General features: G+C 42.0%; 1 pseudogene; it reads right to left on the minus strand.

Moving 5' to 3' along the window:
• Positions 1–13,901: 13,901 nt before the first annotated feature.
• Positions 13,902–21,504, minus strand: LOC106994707 (uncharacterized; annotated as a pseudogene).
• Between the last annotated feature and the right edge of the window lie 1,389 nt (positions 21,505–22,893).

Raw genomic sequence — 22,893 nt, forward strand, 5'->3', positions numbered from 1 at the left:
GTGAAAAGTTTAACAATGTCTGGCATTTTCCACTTGCTCTGGCCCAGTTTTTGAATGCCAGGCAAAAGCTACCACCAGTTAGTCTCTGCATCCTTTTTGGTTCTTGGCAAATGCCATTGTATATGCTTAGGGAAAGAAAATGTGGCTGTTGGGTTCATTGAGCTTTCCTGAAGCATTGTGGCTCTCAGTCCTGGAGTCTGATGTGATCAGTGAGGACTGATGGATCGCCCAGGTTCTGCCTACCTTCCTGTGCTCCTCCACCTCCCCTGTGGCTCAGCTGCTCCAGCTCTGCCTCCTTCCCCTCTCAACATCCCCCCTCACAGAGAATCACAGGGAAGTGTTCACCGAACACGACAGCTGCAAGGGTCTTTACAGCCGAGAAGACTATGGCCCAGGGAAGGAGAGAGACTTGCCCATGGTCTCACAGCCAACAAATGGCCCGAACCAGAAAGAAAACCAAGTCTCCTGATTGCAAGGTTTTTGAACGTCTTGCATAAGCCAAGTCCACCAAAGGGCTGAGTAGTTGGCCAGAAGACATGAAAGAAATGACTCCAGTCACTTCTCCCATAAATGAATGGCCTAGGAAATGAGCTTGCTTCCTATATTCCCATTAAATAGAGGCCTTCGTGAAGGAAAACCCATGCACACCCCGAAATTCTAACAGCTGACTTTATGAAACTGCATCCCTTCATGAAATAGACTTATTCTCCTCCAAGCAGAGAAAAGAGAAAAAAAAAAAAAAGGCTCACAGGAAGCAACGGAAAACTCCCAACCCCGTGAACGGCACTGAACATCTGGGCAGCTTCAGCCTTGCCCTTTTCACCTTCCTGCCTTTAGCACCCGCTCAGCCCCAGCATCCCCAATCCCTGCAGCCCCCACCTCCTGGAATACTCCTGGACGTGGAGGCCCCTTTCCCTGTGAGGAAACACTGTCCCCTCCAGATTCTCCGTTAGACTAGTTTCCATCTCCATTTCCTTTCTGCAGCCTGGAGCCAAGGAGTCTCCAGCTCAGATGCACCAGGACCATTCACGGGACATGAGGCAGGCCAACTGCAGCCCTGTGGCTGTTAAGGGATACTGCACACAGTTCTTCAAGGTAGTGGTTATTTCCCTTCTTTCAGCACTGGGTTTAAGTTGGCTGGCTATTAATTTTCTTCTGCATGTCTTCCATGAGAAACTGTCACCTCCACGAAGGTAGGGCAGTGACTGCTTTGCTCACCATTTTGTCTCTGTTGTCTGGCAGCTATAAATACTCAATAAGTTGTCAATGAATGCCTGGATGAATGAATGGGTCACACAGAAATAGAAAGCAACAGGCCCCTGAAGAGTGAAACCAAAACAACCAGTTGCGCTGGCTGGCCGTTTGCTCCGGACACCCAGGACCCCGGGTGCTTGCAGGGCTCTCCCAGCTGGAGAGGAAACCTCTGCCGCGGGCTTCAAGGAGTCTCTGGGATACAACCTCCTCCCCTAAACACACACACAGATGGCCCCAAATGGAACTAGTTTATGTATACTCTTATTTCAGTAATGATGTGGAGGCTTACCACAAAAGCATGGGGAATACAATGGTAACTTAGCCTGAAAATGAGGCTGAGGGAAGGAAGTGATGAGGACCAGTGGTCTCGGACTCGGCAGGCAGCTCATGGCACCATTCCCCATCCCAGGAATCCCTGAAATTATCACAGCTTTTGGCTGTTTCCCTGTTGGTTTAGTAAACCATTCAAGTCATTCATTATTAAACACCCACCCTTGGCCGGGCGCGGTGACTCACACCTGTAATCCCAGCACTTTAGGAGGCTGAGGTAGGGGGATCACCTGTGGTCAGGAGTTCAAGACCAGCCTGACCAATATGATGAAACTCCATCTCTACTAACAATGCAAAAATTATCCGGGCGTGTGCCTGTAGTCCCAGCTACTCAGGAGGCTGAGACAGGAGAATTGCTTGAACCAGGGAGGCAGAGGTTGTAGTGAGCCGAGATGTAGAGCATACGGGTATATGTAAGACACAGAGCCTCACCCCCATGGAGCTTCTGGCTGTAACATCGTGAGGCAGAAATCTAGAGTGGGGAGACTTCCTGTGGAGCGGGATGGATGCACAGGGGAGGTGGCATTTGTAATGGGACCTACTGAGATGCCATGTTAACAATGGTTGAGACTCTTGGGTTATAGACTTGGTTGTAGGTCAGACACATCGGGCCTGTGTGTGAGGGCCATGACAGATCATTCTGAAAAAGTGAGGAAGGGGAGACAGTGATTTCTAATGATTTCTAACCTATCCGGAGCTGGGACACAGTATCCTTTTATGCCTGACTTTATAAAATTGTGACTCATGTCTAAACTGATTATGCATCACATATTTGTTTTATACTTAAAATGATTAAAATTCATGATCTTTCAAGAGTTTCTTAAGATTCCTTAAGAAAACTGGCCTTCCTAAAGGCAAATGCCTCAGGGTCCCTGCCAAGGGGCACTGCTGCTTTGAAGGCTCACAAAGTTCTAGTTGCCTTTTAACCGTGTCTTTTGTTTTGCTCTCAGTTTTTCATATTTCCCTTAAAAATGCAGCCTTAGCCCAGTCAATTTTTGTGTTCCCAGATATAGACGGGAGGTGTTGCAAACATGCTCAACTGCCTAATCACCCTGTTGTGAAAGCTTTCCCAGTCCCCATTTTCCTCCTGCATTTGGGGAATTTTTATTTTCCTGTTATTGTTATGTCCTTTGCTAACATGACCTTCCTGAACTTGCCTCCCCAGAGCGATGCCATCTGGTTTTTAAAATAATAATCCACTTTGGGATCTGATCAGATCATGCTTTTGACATTTTTCCCATTTTTCCGTCAAGCTCACATGGAGGTCTCTTCCCAAGGAACAAATACTTAATGACCAATTTAGAAACATCTTTTTCTCTGAGCCGTTTTCCTTATTCATTGACTTTTGGTCCTCATCATTTTTTTCCTGAAATTAAAAACAAAGGGAAAAGTTTAGTTTTCATCATTATTTGCTCTCCTGGCATTTTTCCTTGGACAAGTGCCCATCTCATTCCTGTTTCTTAGCTCCTGTTTGATGGATTTACCATATTGGATGTGATGTTTCCTGAAGAATAGCTTCTGTCCGGAGCAACGTCAGTCACTAATATAAGAGCAGACACAGCCTGGACACTTTGCTAACATGGATACTCCTTCTTCCTGATTCTTTATCATCCTGCCAAAGACATACATCCGAATGGAGGCTAGACAGTTTATAGGACATTTTCATATTGCTTATCTCATTTCATTTCACGATAGCCCTGAGGTAAACTGAATAAAGATCAGAATTCTTCCTTCACAAGTGGAGAAACTGTGGATCAGAATAATTAGCTGATTTATTTAAGGTCACATAGATAGTCCACATAGCTGTGTGTGTGTGTGTGTGTGTGTGTGTGTAAACAAAAACTATATATATATATTTAAACATATACACACATATATACTATATATATGACTATACATACACACACACACACATATATATATATATGGAGAGAGAGAGAGAGAGTCACCCTAAAATGAGCTACAGCGTGATCAACTCCCCAAAACAAAGAGTTTATTCAGGAATAGCAAGGGATTGTAATTCGGGATATGTGTGCTATATGGCAAACCCCTGTTGCATCTGAGGAGTTTGAGCAAGGGGAAACTTTTAAAGGCAAAAAGGAGAAGTCCACGTAAACTGTTTGGAAACAAATATCATAGGTTATAGGGACTTATTGCAGGTAGTGGCGTTTGTTCGTTGGTGGTACTGGCTATGGCTACAAAAGGGTCTTCATAGAAGTGGCTTAACAGGAAAGTTCAGTTGGAAAAGTCTTGTCACAGTTCCTGTTATAGGGTATATGTGTGTGAGAGCCCTTTCCTCTTGGCCTCGTGACTCTATTTTGTTAGGATTTGATATAAGCGACTCCATTTTGGTACTGACAATTTTCCCAGTAACTATATATATAGCTGATCATATAGCTGAAATACAGCCTTCTAATGCCATCTAATTTCTAAATTTTATGCTGTTTATTCTTGAGGAAAGCCCTCAAGAATGAACTTTAGGCCAGGCGTGGTGGTTCATGCCAGTAATTCTACCACTTTGGGAGGTCAAGGCAGGCGGATCACCTGGGGTCTGGAGTTTGAGAGCAGCCTGGCCAACATGGCAAAAACCCTGTCTCTACTGAAAATACAAAAATTAGCCAGACGTGGTGGCGGGTGTCTGTAATCCCAGCTACTCAGGAGGCTGAGGCAGGAGAATCACTTGAACCCAGGAGGCCGAGGTTGAAGTGAGCCGAGATTGCACCACTACACTCCAGCCTGGGCGACAGAATGAGACTCTGTCTCAAAAAAAAAAAAACAAAAAACAAAAACAAACAAAAAAAACTTTATGGAGGTTCTTCAGATATTTTTCTTTCACCCAATCTATTGACTAACAACTTGAGGACTAGATTTGCCCAAACATATGTAGGACATCTGCTTCGGACTTGCCCTGTGGTGTGGGATTATGTGTCCTATGCTGTACAGGGCCAGAGTGGAAACTATGAGCAGCTGTGGGGAGACCCAGCGCTGGTCGAGTCTTGGGCCAACCTGAGGGCAGCTACAGACTCGTTCTGAGTCTTTGCAAAGGCTGCCGGCAGTAATCTCCTTTAGGTGCAGCACAGAGCTTCTCCCATCTTACTTCCAAGGTACAGAGTTTCTTGAGGGAAATGTTTCAAGTTTCTTTAGGGAAATGGGAAAGAGTGTGACGGTGAAGGGGGGTTTAGTCCATTCTTGCATTACTATAAATAAATGCCTGAGGCTGGATAATTTATAAAGAAAAGAGGTTTAATTGGCTTACAGTTCTGTAGGCTGTACAGGAAGCATAGCACCAGCATCTGTTTCTGGGGAGGCCTCAGGAGGCTTACACTCATGGCAGAAGGCAAAGAGGGAGCAGGAATCTCACATGGCAGGAGCAGGAGTGAGAAAGAGAGTGGGGTGGGGGGAGGTGCCACACACTTTTAAATTATCAGATCATGTGAGAACTCACTATCCCTAGGATAGCACCAAGCCATGAGGGATCCACACCCATGACCCAAACACTTCCTTGTGTAATATAGTAAGTATTCTCCAAAACCAAAACAGAAACTGGCCTTTCAAAAAAGGTCAAGTCTACTATTCTCCCTGTCTCTTAGGAGCTGCAAAGTCTCACTCAGCATGGTTCTTGTTGACAAGAAAATCCATACTCTATAAAATATTTGAAGAGATTTATTCGAGACAAATGTGAGTACCATGACCCATGACCCAGCCTCAAGAAGTCCTGAGAACACGTGCCCAAGGTGGTTGGGTAACAGCTTGGTTTTATACATTTTAGGGAGATATAAGACATCAATCAATACAAGTGAGGTACACACTAGGTTGGCCCAGACCCAAGGGAGTAAGGGCTTTCAGGTCATAGGTGGAATTAAAAGATTTCCTGATTGGCAATTAGTTAAAAGAGTTAAGCTTTCCCTAAAGTTGAAGTCAGCAGGAGGAAATACTTGGGATTAAGATAAGAGGGGTTGTGGAAGCCAAGGTTCTTGTTATGGATGAAGCCTCCAGGTAGCAGGCTTTAGAAAGAATAGATGATAAATGTCTCTTTTTCAGACCTTAAATGGTGCCAGATTTAGTTAATCTCTTTGGGGTTGGGAGGACCTGGAAGGGGAAATACCTAGTTACATTAATTGAGATTTTTTACAGATGCAAATAGTCATTCCAAAATATGGCAAAGAAACATATTTTGGGGTAAAATATTTTGATTTCCTTCTTTATCTGTCATGTGATGCTATACTAGAGTCAGGTTGGATTTTGGTATCTTATTGCTAAAGAGTTCATTTGGTAGGTCTTAAGATCTGTGTTTTAATGTTAATGTTTGTCAGTTGTGTCTAAATTCTAAAGGGAGGAGGGTATAATAAAGCATGTCTGACTCCTCCTTCTGGTGGTCTTAGTTCAGGTTAGTTTTTCAGGTTTCTTTGGAATCCCCGTGGTCCCATTCAGCAAGTTGGAGGGCTTAGAATTTTATTTTTGGTTTACAGAATGTTTCTCAGCATCAACTCCATTCTCCACTTCACCAATATCTAGCTGCTGACTTCAGCTGTAGTCCCTGATAGCCACCCCAGCCCTGAGCCTACCTCCCGCGTGTGACCTTTCAGCTCATTTCCTCCATTAACTGACCCAGCTTCTGTGTTTCCCAAACCCCTTCTTAGAAGAGCGCTTATTGGCTGAGCTCCTTCTTTCAAGTGACCATACCAGCAGGAAGTTGTCCAGTAGGCAACTGAAGCACTGCCCTGGGACAGAAACTCAACTTTGATTCATGAAATTATGTTTTATAGAGAGGGATGAGGGCCTATTTAGAGCAGAAAGATCTGTAGGCAAAGAAGAATCCCTTAGAAGGAGATGTGGGTAGGCAAAGGATCATCATCAACTGTAGTTCAGTGCCTAAAAGTAATCTCTTTCTCACTGTGTTTAGGCAGTATGTTTCTTACCATGGAGGTAAAAAGTGTGGGACATTCAATAACATGCTTGGGCCTTCTGTGTGCCTGACACTGTGCTAGGCATGGAAAAGATATTTCCAGGGTTGTCGGTAAAGGTTGTGGGGTGAAAAGAGATAAAGGGAAGATGGAGACAACTTCCTAATGACTTGGGCTTCCCTTCTCACTCACATATAGGAAAAATAATAGTGTACATGGTGGCCACATAGCAACAGCATAGGTAAAATAGGCTTTTATGGTTTTTTTTTTTTTTCTAGGGCTCTCCTTACCATTTACACTTTTTTTTTTTTTGAGACGGAGTCTTGCTCTGTCGCCCAGGCTGGAGTGCAGTGGCCGGATCTCAGCTCACTGCAAGCTCCGCCTCCCGGGTTCATGCCATTCTCCTGCCTCAGCCTCCTGAGTAGCTGGGACTATAGGCACCCGCCATCTCGCCCAGCTAGTTTTTTTGTATTTTTTAGTAGAGATGGGGTTTCACCATGTTAGCCAGGATGGTCTTGATCTCCTGACCTCGTGATCCGCCCATCTCGGCCTCCCAAAGTGCTGGGATTACAGGCTTGAGCCACCACGCCTGGCCCGTTTACACTTTTCTATGAGAAAATGCTTCTCATGGCTTGCATCAAAAAAGAAAAATATACTTTTTTCTTAAATGCACTCAAAGACTGTATTTGTGGGGGTGAATAGGAGAAGAAAAGATGAACAGGTGTTCCGTTTGGGCAGGTGTTAGAGCCTGGAGCCTTAATTGCGCAGGTCATGCGTGAATATACATTTTTTCTTTTTCTTTTCTTTTTTTTTTTGAGACGGAGTTTCACTCTTGTTGCCCAGGCTGGAGTGCAATGGTGTGATTTCGGCTCACTGCAACCTCTGCCTCCCAGATTCAAGTGATTCTCCTGCCTCAGCCTCCCAAGAAGCTGGGATTATAAGCATGCACCACTATGTCCAGCTAATTTTGTATTTTTAGTACAGACGGGGTTTCTCCATGTTGGCCAGGCTGGCTTTGAACCCCTGACCTCGGGTAATCCACCAGCCCCGGCCTTCCAAAGTGCTGGGATTACAGGTATGAGTCACCATGCCCAGCCGTAAATTTTTTCAATCAATACATATTAAAAGTCTAACAGGTACTCCAGTGGGGTTATGTAAAATATTTTGATGTTTACAATAGCTTCTCATACATTAAAAGTTTTTAAATTACTGACCAAGCATAATCTACTTGCTGTCTTTGGTATGGAATCAAGACTATTTTCAATCTATCATTAAGTGGTCAGTACTCAGTGGAGGGGTAGTCAGAGGCTCAGAGTGCCGTGTTGAAGAGTAACGTGTTGGAAAGTGTCCCTAGCCAGAAATGTGGACTGGCTTGGGGGGTGTGAAGATGTACTGCAACCTCTGCCTCCCAGGCAAAACCTTTTGGCTTTTGGGAAAGTTCACAAATAGATAAAATATTGCTTTACCTCATTGAATAGTTCCTTGTTCCTAAAACGTATGTTCACACGTGAAGACACATGAAATATCTATCATTCTTTCAACCACCCAACTAGATGGTTCATATTTTCTCCATGTTACTGTTAAGGAAATTCAGTTTCTACATCTCAAAGAAAAACGTTGGTAACTATAGGAGCTGGGTATGAACGCAACTTTTCCCCAGGGCCTGGGCTCTCTGAGCGACTGGTTAGTTCTTCTGATTTGACTGAAGTTAAGTAAACTTACCAGTAGATAATACTTCATTGTGGCAAGTATTATTAAAGGGAGGGATTTCATGACTGGAACATTTTCATCTATTCATTTCCTTTCTAAGTTCTTCAATTCCACAGAGAACAGAAAATCTCTTCCCTGCAGATCAGTTAAATCCATGTAACAGATTTCAGTAAGCATGACTCAAAGGGTTTTTAATTAAGAAAGCATTACAATATAATTTGTTTTTGAAGATGGAACTGTGATCTCCCACTAGCAAAATTAAATGATGAGAGACAGCCAAGGAGGCAATCACACACAGTCACTCTAAGTCAGCTATTTGGCTTTACGTGAGAACAGTGTGTCCTTTAAAAAATCCAGTTCGGGTAGGTTAGATCCAATTCTCAGGCTGGGGAGGGGATTATCTCAACAGAAAGAGCTATCTTCTCTGTGGCTCTTTGGTCTATGTAAAAGTGAAATAACATCCGATATGGAAAATCAGGAGACGTCTTCATGTCAGTGGCCTCTGAGCATCCTCCTGGGAACTGTGTGCATTGCAGATTATCTGTGGTTATAGTTCCGGTCCAGCTAGCTCCCTACCGAGCTCCTCGTCTTGCAGAATCTAGCCAGCCTATGCTCAGGAAATTCAGAATGATTTTTGCTATTAGCACCAGCAAGACTGAATTGAAAAGGTAAATCTGCTAAAAACAAAAACAAACAAATAAACAAAGAACATAATGTGACCAAGTCACCTAACAGGACCCAAGTTAAATATAACTTTGGATTAAAATTTTAAAAATAGTTTATATGCTTTTCTCTGCAACATTTAGTGTTGATTCTGCACTCTTTTAGGAATCTGCCTCCTGGGTTCAAGTGATTCTTCTGCCTCAGCCTCCCAAGTAGCTGGGACTACAGGCATGGGCCACCACACCTGGCTAATTTTTGTATTTTTAATAGAGGTGGGTTGTTACCATGTTGGCCAGTCTGGTCTCGAACTCCTGACCTCAGGTGATCTGCCCACCTTGCCCTCCCAAAGTGCTGGGAGATCCTGGGCATGAGCCACCACGCCCGGCACAAAGTTGTTTTTTTAATAACTTATTTTTTTCAGTGAAGTCAAAGGCTTCAACACACACTCCCTCTTTGTTCTTAAAGGCGGCGACAGACACCTCTCAACTTGCTCTCAAATCATTTTTCATGCATCAGTCTTATCACCTCAACAAGATTGCAAGTTGCAATGAACTTTATATTTTTGGTGATAATTATTTCTTACTGTGCATTGCATTGTGCTGTATACTTTATGTGCATTATGCGTTTTAACCTCACTGCAGTCCTGCAAGGCAGATGTTTTTATCTCTAGCTTATTGGTGAGAAAGCTGAAGTTCAGAGATGATAAGAAATTTGCCTAAGGTCACACACCTAGAAAGTTGCAGAGCCAAGATTTGAACAGATGACACCCTGGCTCATAACCTCATGCGCTTCTTCTAGGCCACATGCTTTCCTTGCTCCTACACCTTGGTCAGGTGAATATTACTGACTCCTTAGTCATTGACGTTGGCTATGTGTATGTGGCCAAAGCCGAAGTGGAGGATATGACCAGAGAAAAATAAATTGAAGGAGAAAAAGAAATAAAAGGTAATATCGAAGGGATATTATTTATTTTAGGTGGAAAAAACTTAAGGTGTTTATATGCTAGAGGGAAAGAGCCGACAGAGCAGAAAAGGCACAAGTTATGACGCTAATAATAGCTGACATTTATTAGGCACATCCATGTGCCAGGAGCCACGCTGAGCACTTTACCAGGATTGCTTCACTAATCTTTCATAACACTCTTATAAAGTAGGTACTATTATTATCATAATATTTTACAGAGGAAAAAGTGACACTTTATCCAAGCTCACACAATGGGTGGTAATTTAAAAACAGGGCGTCTGAACTGCTGTGCCTAGGAATGAAGAGGTAGACAGACGCCTATTCTGGTGTGGAAGCTAAGCTTCTGTGTCACCAGCACCCAGTAAATATAATACCCAAGTGCTTTATTGACATTAGTTAATCATGTTTATAGTATCCTTTCGGGTAAGTCTGTATACATCCCCTTTTTACAAGTAAGAAAACCAAGATTCAGGGGCTAGTGACTTGCTCCAAGTCTTTTTCATGTTTAACATGAATTACAATATATGTGGGGGTCTGTATCCTGAAAACATTATCAACCTTTGTTTCCAACACTTCTCATCTAGTGAATTGGAATGAAAATTCCTAGCTCAGGAAAGTAATGCACTTGGAAGCAGTCACTTGGGATATCTGACTCTTCTAAAGGTGTCTGATCATCTAAATGATACAGGCGTGGTACTGTTTTACAACACATCTCTCTGAATAAGACAACTAAATCTTTGTATTTAAAAAAAAAAATATGCACAGAATATTTTGGTTAATTATATACATTTTAAAAAATAATCACAGCATTATACAATTGAAAATAATGTTGAAAGAGTATAGGAAATGTAATATAAACTCTAGATGAATGAGAAGCTTGGAGAGAAAAAAAACAGATCACAAGTAGAAAGACAACATTTAAAAAAAACTTTTAAAAAAAAAATTTATAGAGATGGAGTTTCACTCTGTTGCCTAGGCTAGTCTCAAATTCCTGGGCTTAAGTGACCCTCCTGCCTCAGCCTCCTAAAGTGCTGGGATTATTGGTGTGAGCCACCGTGCCTGGCCAGTCAGCCTGCTATTTATTTTATTTTATTTTATTTTATTTTATTTTATTTTATTTTATTTCATTTTATTTTATTTTATTTCATTTCATTTCATTTCATTTCATTTCATTTTTTGAGACAGAGTCTGGCTCTGTCCCCCAGGCTGGAGTGCAGTGGCGCAATCTCGGCTCACTGCAACCTCTGCCTCCCGTGTTGAGCCATTCCCCTGCTTCAGCTTCTTGAGTAGCTGAACTCAAGTAGCTGAACTTGAGGGACTGCAGGCGCCCGCCACCACACCTGACTAATTTTTTTGTATTTTTAGTAGCGACGAGGTTTCACTGTGTTAGCCAGGATGGTCTCGATCGATCCTGACCACTTTGGCCTCCCAAAGTGCTAGGATTACAGGCGTGAGCCACTGTGCCCGGCCTAATTTTATATTTAATTGTTCAGCAATACATTGGTTCCCATTTTATAAAGCACTGTCCTGTATATACCTCATTTGCCTTCACAATAATTGGTATATTAGCTCTAATATCTTTAATCTACAAGTAACAGAAAACCTGGTTTAAACAGATGGAGGTTGTTTTCCTCATTCAAAAGAGGCCTGGAGGTGGCATTCTGGGACTGGTGCGGGAGGACCTACATGTCTTCAAGGATCCAGGCCTCTTAGACCTTCCACGTCACCACTCTTACCATGTTAGCCACTTACACTCATGAATGTCACCTGGCTGTGGGACAGCTGCTCCAGTTGTTACACTTGTGTTCACAACTGGAAGGAGGAGGAAGGGAAGGAGCAGGCACCAGGGCATCTTTGCTTTTATTAAAAGGCAAAAGCTTTCCCAACAGACTTTGTTTTCTAAATTTTTTTTTTTTTTTTAGGGACAGGGCTTCACTCTGTCACCCAGGCAGGTGTGGAGTGGTGTGATCATAGCTCACTGCAGCCTCGAACTCCTGAGCTCAAGTGATCCTCCCACCTCAGCCTCCTGAGAAGCTGGGACTTTAGAAACATGCCACCATGCCCAGCTAAATAAAAAAAAAAAATTTTTTTTTTTGGTACACATGGGTCTTGCTATATCGCCAAGGCTGATCTCAAACTACTGGACTCACGCAATCCTCCTGCCTTGGCTTCCCAAAGTGCTGGGATTACAGGCGTGAGCCACCACACCTGGCCCTCTCAACAGACTTTTCATTGGCCAGAACTATGTCACCTGGCCATCCTTACTACAAAGGAGAATGATAAAGCAATTATTTAGCGTTTACAGCCTGTCTCTAGTGGAGGTAGGCAAGAGAGAAGCTCACCAATTTACAGATGAGGAAGCTAATGTGCTTTCTCATTACTCAGCACAAACCCAAGTCCCATGACTCCAGCACCTATGTTATTTCACTATACTACTCAGCCTTTCTAAATTCTGCCACAGGAAAGTATAAGTCAAAAAGAGGACAACTCTCAAAAATATGTAGTAATGGGGGCTGGGTGCGGTGGTTCATGCACCTGTAGTTCCAGCTACATGGGAGGCTGAGGCAGGAGGATCATTTGAGCCCAGGTGTTCAAGTTCGATGCTGTAGTGAGCTATGACCCGGCCACTGCACTCTAACTCAGGTTACAGAGTAAGACCCTGTCTCTGAAAAAAAAAAAAAAAAAAAAAAAAAAGTATAGCAATGGGATATATTATATTAAGAAATAGATTACTTTTTAAATTAATAATTTTAATATATGATACCTCTCATTTAACAAAAATCATGATTCCATTTTTATAGATTAAATAGCAACTAAGCTTTAAAGAGATTGATTGAAGCATTATTATTGCAAAACATTGCAAGGAAACCCACAGGTGTTTGTTTGTTTGCTTGAGACGGAGTCTCACTCTGTCGCCTAGGCTGGAGTGCAGTGGTGGGATCACGGCTCCTTGCAGCCTCGACATCCTGAGCTTAAGTGATCCTCCCACTTTAGCCTCCCAAGTAGTTGGGACTACAGGTATGTGCCACCATGCCCGGCTGATTTTGTTTTTCAAATTTTTAGTAGGGACAAGGTCTCTCTATGTTGCCTAGGCTGGTCTTGAACTCCTCAGCTGAAGCAATCCTTCCACCTTTGCTTCCCATAGTGCTGGGATTACAGATGTGACCCACTGCACCCAGCAACCCCCAGTTTTCAACAACAGGGCATTGGTTGAAGAAACTGCAGCATATCTATACCCTATGAAATAAATAGTCAGACATAAAATTTCAGAATAATATTGTTATTTACAATATTTTGTTAAATGAAATAAGTAAATCATAAAACTTGATATACAATGTCACCCTATACTTTTAAATATATATTATCTATATAAAAGCTAGATTTAAATATAGCAAAATGTTCATAGTGATTATATTTAGGTGATGAGAATATATGATATTTTGGCTTCCATCTTTGTATTTTTTGTAATATAATTTTTAGGAGTCAGGTTTATTGAAGGATTATTTACATCTAAAACTCACCCATTTTAGGTGTATGTGTTTTGACCAATATCTACAATAATGTATCCACTACCATAATCAAAATACAGAATATTCCTTTGCCCCTAAAAGTTCCTTTGTGCCGTTTTGTAGCCAATTCCCTCCCCCTAGTTACCGGCCCTTGGCAACCACTGATCTTATTTTAGTCTTGACAGTTTTGCCTTTTCTTTAATGTCATATAAATAAAAACATATATAGACTGTAGCCTTTTGTTGCTGGCTTATGTCAATTGGCATGAGTGCTTTTGAGAGTCAGCCATGTTGTTGCACTTACAAGTAGTTCGTTTCTTTGCATTAATAAGCCATACTTCACAGCATAGAGGTACCGTAATGTGTTTTCATCGGTTAGTGGACATTGGGTTGTCTTCAATTTTGGACTAATTATATCAACTTGCTAGTGCTGCCCTAACTAAGTACCACTCACTGGGTAGCTTAAACAACAGAAATATACTGTTCGACAGTTCTAAAGGCTACAAATCGAAAATCGAGGTTCCAGCAAGATTTGTTCCTGTTTTTTTTTTTTTTTTTTTTTTTTTTTTTTTTTTTGGGGGGGGGTAGAATCTTTTTTATTCAGAAAAAAAATTCCCCCAAAAAAGTTTTCCAACCACACACAGAAGGGGTATGGGTAGGGGGACGTGTCTGGGCATCAGCCCTGTCCCCCAGCCCATGTGGTTTTGGCAGCAATAAGGGGTGTGGGATAATGGTCCCCCAAATAAAATGGTGTATGGGTAGGGAAGGGGGATGCAAAGCTGTAGGGGGCGGTAAAGGGCAAGAGAGGGACGAAGGCAGTACTGGGAACGCCAAAAGTGGGAGGTCATTTCATAACATTTCTTGTTGATCAAACCACCGTGGACACTTTCTTTGCCCATCAGCAGGACTAGCGTCAGTCTTGGTGACAGTGACATTGAAAGTGGGGGCTCCAGCGGTACTCTTGGTATACTAAGATCCATGCAAAATTCCCCATCCTGCAGCAGTGAGTCCCGGATCACTGAACATTTCTGGCCCCCAAGCGTCAGCCCATTCACAAAAACACTTGACCGGTCTTTGCCAGCTAGGACACTAGCCTCAGCTGGCGTGATGCTAGCGAAGGTTTTCCAGGAGATGGCGGCCCAGATGGAGGGCGAGTCCTTGTAGCCCATGATGGCCGCGTCCTGACAGACGGAAGGGACTTCTGCCATGAGGTTGTCGATGTAGGCGTCCACCCGTCCATGGCGCTGCTGCTGGGGCCGCGGGCTGCGCTTGGGCTGCCTTCCCTGGCGGGCAGCGGGAGGTGGAGGTGGAGGTGGAGAGCTGGGGGCACGTGCTGCAGTCCAGACCCTGGCTCCGCTCGCTGTGCAGCAGCCTTCATACCGCCCCCGGTTTGTTCCTTCCCTGGGTCATGAGGGAAGAAGGATCTTTTCCCGTTCTCTCTCTCTGGCTATCTTTATGTTTACATGGCATGCTCCCTGTATCTGTGCCTGTGTTCACGTTTCTCCTTTTAAAAAGACTCCAGTCATACTGGATTAAAAGCCCACTCTACTCCAGTATGATTTCATGTTAATTAATTATATCTGTAACCACCGTATTTCCAAATAAGGTCACATTCTGAGGTACTGGGGTTAGGACTTCATCATATTAAGTGAGGAACAGGGGGTAATTCAACCCATAACAAATAGTAAAGCTGCTATAAGCATTTGTGTATAAGTCTTTGTGTAGTCATATATTTTCATTTCTCTTGGGTAAATACATAGGAATAGAATTGCTGGATCATAGGGTAATTGTATGTTTAACTTTATAAGAAACTGCCAAACTGTTTTCCAGGATGGCTGTACTATTTCATATTCCTACCAGCGGTGTATAAGAGTTCCTGTGGCTCCACATCCTTGTCAACATTTGGTATTGTCAGGTTTTTAAAAATTGTAGTCATTCTGACAAGTGTGTGGTAGTATCTCCTTGTGGCTTTAATTTCACATCCCTAAAGACTAATGATGTTATTTATCATCCGTATATTTTCACTGACAAAGTGAAACTTTGAACAAAGTGAAATGGTACACATCTTTTGCCCATTTTCAAAATTAGATTACTTTTTTTTAGTGAGTCATGAGACTCACTACATATATATGTCTTATATATATTATATATTCTAGATACGAGTCCTTTGGCAAACATGAGATTTGTAAATATTTTCATTCAGTCTGTAGCTTGTCTTTTCATTTTCTTTTTTTCCCCTGAGAAAAATAGTCTTTTCATTTTCTTAAGAATGTCTTGAAAAGCAGAAAATTTTCATTTTGATAAAGTCCATTTTATCTTCTTTTAAAATGTTTGTTTATGCTTTTTATGCTTAGTGATAAAGTCCATTTTATCTTCTTTTAAAATTTTTGTTCATGCTTTTTGTGTCTTATCTAAGAAATTTGCCTAAGTCAACATCACAGAGATTTTTCTCCTGTCTTCTTCTAAAAATTTTATGATTTTATGTTTCACATTTAGACCTATGGTTCATTTTGTGTTAAGTTTTGTATGTGGTATGGAGTATTTTTTCTTAAAATTTCAACAATATAACATTTTTGGTTCTGGAAAGATGACATAATGTTATTTATTATCTGTATCTTTCCTTTCGTAAAGTATACACATCTTTTGTACTGGTAGCACCAGATATACTAGATAAAATAAAACAAAAACTACTTTTAATACAAAGCTTGGTTTATAAGAAAAACCAGGAAATTTCCTGAGCAAAAAATGAGAAGGGATCTGAAAGCAGTGTGCTGAGTATATGGATCAATACAGGTAGCTGCCTGTATTTTTTCATGCGGGTAAGGATCAGGGTACAAAGTTTCTACTGACCTAGGGACTTGGGGTAAACAACCATGTGAGCACAGGAGAGGAGTCTCGGGTTTACTTACAGTTGCCTATTGTGGCTGAGACGCTATATAAAGTAGGAATCCCTGAGGGGGTGTGCTTTCAGTGAGAGAAAGGCAAAAGGAAAACAATCATTTACCTACTTAAGAAAATGAAAAGTAAGCTTGAGTCACTTCTGAGAAGTCTCTTGAAAAACTGAAACTGCCTTGCACCTTGCACAGATTTGATGATTGAGTTGATAATGCCTGAGGGGTCCAGAAACCTCCACTGTTTAAAAGAAATAATCATTTAAAAATTGATACCTGGCCCAGGCATGGTGGCTCATGCCTGTAATCCCAGCTTGGGATCCCAGTTTGGGAGGCTAAGGTGAGTGGATCACCTGAGGTCAGGAGTTTGAGACCAGCCTGGCCAACATGGTGCAACCCCATCTCTACTAAAAATACAAAATTAGCTGGGTGTGGTGGCAGATGCCTGTAGTCCCAGCTAGTCAGGAGGCTGAGACAGGAGAATCACTTGAAACTGGGAGGCAGAAACTGCATTGAGCCAAGATTCGCACCACTGCATTCCAGCCTGGGCCAGACAGAGTGAGACTCTCTCTCTCAAAAAAAAAAAAAAAAAATTGATACCTGATACCTGATAATTCCCTCTGAATGCTTGGCACAATTCATGTAAAACAGGAGAGCAATTTCTACTGAGATTCCCACAGGAAAAAAATACCCCTATTAAAGATAAGTTACTGATAAAAATGTATAAAACAAGGCAGAACCCATTAGGCACACCATAGATGTCTTCTTAACTTGTGTGTTGCACGCAGCAAGGGCACATGGAGGATGATGAGAACAGAGCCCCTACAGTGTATATATGTTGTGGTGGCCCCAGAAACCGTTTACCATCAGCAAGAACCAGCAGGCATTGCAACAGGGGGATTAGAGCCCAAGAACTTCATAATATTGCCACAACAATAATATCAAAGAGAACTCAAAACAGACATTTAAAAATAATTGAAGACTTGACATAAATACTTAAAATCCTAAGAAAATAATATGACATTATAAAAATAAAAGAACAAGCAGATTTGAAATTTTGGAAAAAGATAATATATGTTGTCAAGATGGCACCACAGAGAGCTAAAGAGAGAAAATATGACAGAAAAGAAGGTGCTTGGGGGATGATTGACATGCTCTTTTAAGATGTGGCTCTTTAGCAGTTTTTTTCGATAGAAAGAGACTATTACAGGGCAAGAAGTTCTTTAGCTTTCTCCATTTTCTGAGCTGAAAAAGAAAATTGCACAAAGAAAAATCTTAAGGGATCTGGACTTTAGATATTATATATCACGATAAAACCCCAAGAAAGGGTCTTTTATTAGAGAATTAGAATTAATAGCAAGGTGACAAACTGCAGAATATAGTTGTTATTAAGGCAGACACGGTTGGAACAGACAGAACTGTTTAGGCATCTGATAAACTCCAAGTGGAAGAAGTTTTTAAACATCTTTATGGAAAAATGGGAGAAATAAGAATTAAGTGGTGATACTTAATGCTTCAGTTTCATGGAAAAAGAGAGCCTAGATTGTATCTGGGGTTTCTTTAAGTCTTTCTAAAATTATTTATTTATATTAAGCAAAGTAGTTGTGGGGAAAGTTACATTCATATTTACACTTTTCATTGTTAGATCATACTTTGGATTATTTCAATCACATCTGGAGTATGTTTACAATTGGGGGCTGTTGCCAAATGCAGGGATCCAATATTTACTTGGTAATATCATCTACAATCACAAGCAGAACGCCAAGAAGGAAATCATCAGTCTCTTCAGAGCTGACATATACTTCCAATTAATACAGTACAGCAAGTATCTTATCAAAATTTCCTTTCAAATATAATATGAACTACTGGTGAATGGACAAAAGTAGGAAGCACTAAAGACTAGAGCGAGGACGAAGGCCTTCAGCAAGAGACAACGTGCTTACAAAAACAGGCCTGGACTGCTTTAGAAAGTCATCACCAATGGTCTTCAGCCTTCCTTATAATAAAATAAGGAAGGAAGAAATCACTTCAAATTTTAAAAGTAGATTAGTTAGAATTTTAGCTGCACACTTCTGGGAAAGTGATTTTCTCTCCTTCTAACGTCTCCCATTAAGTAGGGCATACTGTTCAGAATTCAAAACCTGCTGGCCAAGTTTCCAGGGTAAACAAGACTTTGTGGCTCTAGAATGAGCCCTGTTTTGAAAGCTGAATGATTTTTTGGGAGAAGAGAGAGGAAGAAGAGTTCTTAAATAAAAGGAATATGGACTTTAAAAATAAACAATGAAGTCTGAAATGCCTGAAGTTTGTTCCTGGCACCAGGATGTCTCCAGGCAACTTGAGGCACATACAATACTGAGCCAACTTGGCTGAGCCCAGAGCAGGCGGTGGACCTGAAAACAGCTCGGTGTAAAAGCCATCAAGAACTGGGATTTGGGCTATGTTTACAGAGATTGATCTTAGGAGACAACATACGCTTTTTGGGAAAGCAGCATAACAAAATTTTGGGGACAACAAACTTTTTAGGAAGGCTAGGAAACGATGAACACTACTTGAAGGAAAGACATAGTATGGGGAAATGCTCCATTGAATAAATTAGATAGAAGAATGTAAGGTTAAGTATCAGAAATGAAAGAAAACTAAGTAAATAGTTGGCTTTTCATTGTTGTTGGCTGATCTTTGTCTGAAATAGAGGATTTTAAACTTTTGTTTTAAATCTACCTTGACAATGCTGAAGAAACTCCTTGACTCAAGGAAGGTAAGATGGGAAATAAAAGTTTCACCTTACAGGATAATAAACAGGTTTAGTTTAAGGATAGCCAGCAAGATTGAGAGTTAAAGAGAAAAAGTTGCAAAACAATGATATTTTCCCAGTTTTCTTATGAAAGAAGCCATTGTTCACTGAGCTAGTAACATTTTTTTCGTTAAGAAAATTATGTTTTTATAAGGCTAACAGCCCTACTTTTTTGCTCTTCACTTTATGGAGATAAAATGTGCTTTGATTTGTAGTTGTTTTATGTCTTTTTTTTTTTTTTTTTTTTTTGGTTTGGAGACAGAGTTTCGTTCTTTTGCCCAGGCTGGAATGAAGTGGCGCGATCTCGGCTCACTGCAACCTCTGTCCCCCGGGTTCAAGCGATTCTCCTGCCTTAGCCTCCTGAGTAGCTGGGATTACAGGTGTAAGCTACCATGCCTAGCCAGTAGGCATGGTGGCAGCGCCTATAATCCCAGCACTTTGGGAGGCCGAGGTGGGCAGATCTCCTGAGGTCAGGAGTTCAAGACCAGCCTAGCCAACATGGTGAAACCCCGTCTCTACTAAAAATATAAAAATTAGCCGGGTATGATGGTGCATGCCTGTGATCCCAGCTACTTGGGAGGCTGAGGCAGCAGAATTGTTTGAACCTGGGAGGCGGAGGCTGCAGTGGGTTGAGATTGTGCCACTTCACCCTAGCCTGGGCAACAAAGTGAGACTTCGTCTCAAAAAAAAAAAAAAAAAAAAAAAAAAAAAGAAAGAAATGTAGTTATCATGACTGCAGCAAGGTGTGAAAATTGTTTTAAAAATTGTATAATTTGATGTAAAAGAGTTAATGGCAACCTAAGTTTTTCTTAGTGGTGCATTTTTTTCTAATCCCTATAAAAATTAGTTTATCTCAGGGTTTATCACCATTAGCACTCTTAACATTTTGGGCCAGATATTTCTTTGAAGTGGGGGGCTGTTCTGTGCATCGAAGGATGCTCAGGGCCTCCCCTAACTAGAGCATCCCCTCTAGCTATGAGAACCAAAAATGTCTCCAGATAGTGACAGATGTTCTCTAAAGGGCAAAATCATCTCCAGTTGTGAACCACTGGTTTATTTTAATAGTGTTAAGATATGCTACTTAAGATTCACTTTCTAATTACAGTAGCAGTACAGTAAGCTTGTTTAGTTAATATGCTCAACAATAGTGTGCTTGTGACAAAGTAATTGGAGTTGAGATAATCCATATAAAGAACCTAGACTGTGCCTGGCACCACTTCAGTACTTAAAAATACCAGTGATGATAATGATGGCTCTGAAGGCAATGGAAAGGGGGAAGGAAGGAGAGGAGGGACGGAGAAGAGGAGGAGAAAGGAAATGAGTGAGAGGATGAGCACAGGCATATGTTATACTCTCTCTGCTTGGAAATGTATAGAATCAGCTGATTCTGATTCTCACTTGGTACCAACTCAGAGCTGGTGAGCAGGGAGGAGGCAGAGGAGAGGGGAGCAGTCATGTGGGAGGTAAAAGAATTGGATGGGTTTGGCCAGGTGTGGTGGCTCACTCCTGTAATTCCAGCACTTTGGGAGGCCGAGGTGGGTGGATCACCTGAGGTCAGGAGTTCAGGACCAGCCTGGCCAACATGGTGAAACTCTGTCTCTACTAAAAATACAAAAATTAGCCAGCTGTGGTGGCGGGCGCCTGTAATCCCAGCTACTTGGGCGGCTGAGGCAGGAGAATTACTTGAACCTGGGAGGCGGAAGTTGCAGTGAGCCAAGATCATGCCACTGCACTCCAGCCTGGGTGACAGAGCAAGACTCTGTCTCAAAAAAAAAAAAGAAAAAAAGGGATGAGTTTTTCATTCAAAATATTATTTTTTCTTGTTACAGTTATCTCTAGGGCTTAACTTCCTTACACACAGGGCATTTTCTGGTACAAATTAAGATCAACTTGGTGTTAGAAAAATACACACCCATCAGACAAGTAGGATTTATTTCCAGGGCAGATTAGAGAAAGTAGATGTACATTACTTGATTCATTAAGGCATTAAATGTTCTCATATTACATTTGTATTTACTTAAGTTCACACTCATTTTGTGTATAGATTCCATAAATATTTAATGTGTGTGACACACTAATAAATGTTAATTGCATGCACTTCTATTAACTTTACTTCAGTGAATACCAGCAAGCATCTTGGGAGGAAGATGTCCTACCCATTTAAAGGGAGGATACGAGACTCAGAAAAGATAAGTGGTTGCCCAGGATAACTCTCAACTTATTCTGACACGTGAGCACAGGTCTTTCTTCCCTCAGGCCGTGGCCCTTTCTGCCACCACACAGCTGCTCTTCATGAACTCAATTGCGTACAACTGGACGCGGGCAAACCATGCTGCTCCTGAGAAATGGCAGATGGCTTATTTTCTTCCCCTCATACCTTTTTTCTCTTTGTTGTCTCTTTTCCTCCATCTCCCTCTTCCACTCCTTAGGCCTGTCAGCAACACCCTGTTGCTCGCTTATACTGCTAAAGGGAGCCAGAGTTAAAGACATTGTTGTGGATGGCGTTCTACTAGGGATCCGGCTGCTGCATTAAGAAGGACAACCATTAAGGTAGTTTGTTTGTTTGTTTTTGAGACACAGTTTTGCTCTTGTCACCCAGGCTGGAGTGCAATGGCACAATCTCGGCTCACTGCAACCTCCGCCTCCTGGGTTCAAGTGATTCTCCTGCCTCAGCCTCCTGAGTAACTGGGATTACAGGCACCCACAACCATGCCCAGCTAAATTTTGTATTTTTAAAGTAGAGACAGGGTTTCACCATGTTGCTTAGGCTAGTCTTGAACTCCTGACCTCTGGTGATCCACCCGCGTTGGCCTCCCAAAATGCTGAGATTATAGGTGTGAGCCATCATGCCCAGCCAAATAGTTCTAATAGAGATTTCTTATTGGTTTTGTACCATTGCAGAAAGCAAGAAGAACCCTCAGGGGTGTCAATAGAAGCCTACTGTAGTGCCTGCCTGATATTAGCCAGTGGGTATATGTGAGTACAGCTATACTAGTTTTGTTTGTTTGTTTGTTTAGATGGGGGTCTCGCTCTATTGCCCAGGCTAGAGTGCAGTGGTATGATCATGACTCACTGCAGCCTCAACCTCCTGTGCTCAAGTGATCCTCCTGCCTCAGGCTCCTGAGTAGCTGGGACTACAGGCGGGCTTTAGTGTCCGGCTAGTTATTTTTTGTACAGACAGGTCTCACTATGTTACCCAGGCTGGTCTTGAACTCCTGACTTCAAGTGATCCTACTGCCTCAGCTTCTCAGAATTCTGGGATAATAGGAGTGAGCCACCATGCCTGGTCAGCTGTACTAGTCTTAACTTATTTAACTACTTCTTTTTCTTTGGTAAACAGTTGCTTTCCTGAGCCCCTGAGTGCTCCTACCCTGAGCCCTGGGCCCAGTCCTCCCAATTCCTCATTGTACAGTACCAATTTTAAAGTATTTGGAGTATCACCCTGCTTTGGGCTAGTGCTTCGAATGCTTTTAGCTAATAACTAAGTTCTATAAAAAACATATTTCATTGAGCTTGCAGGTCACACTAAGGAGGGTAGACTATTAAGAGGACAAATTTGCCAATTAAAAGGGAGTATATGGCTAGTAAAAATGGGAAGAAATTTAAGAGAAGTGGGATGAAAATATAGCAGTAATCTGGCCAGGCGCGGTGGCTCAAACCTGTAATCCCAGCACTTTGGGAGGCCGAGACGGGCAGATCACGACGTTAGGAGATCGAGACCATCCTGGCTAACATGGTGAAACCCCATCTCTACTAAAAAATACAAAAAACTAGCCGGGCGAGGTGGCGGGCGCCTGTAGTCCCAGCTACTCGGGAGGCTGAGGCAGGAGAATGGCGTAAACCCGGGAGGCGGAGCTTGCAGTGAGCTGAGATCCAGCC

The sequence above is a fragment of the Macaca mulatta genome, chromosome 1 (assembly GCF_049350105.2).
Source record: "Macaca mulatta isolate MMU2019108-1 chromosome 1, T2T-MMU8v2.0, whole genome shotgun sequence".
NCBI lineage: Eukaryota > Metazoa > Chordata > Mammalia > Primates > Cercopithecidae > Macaca > Macaca mulatta.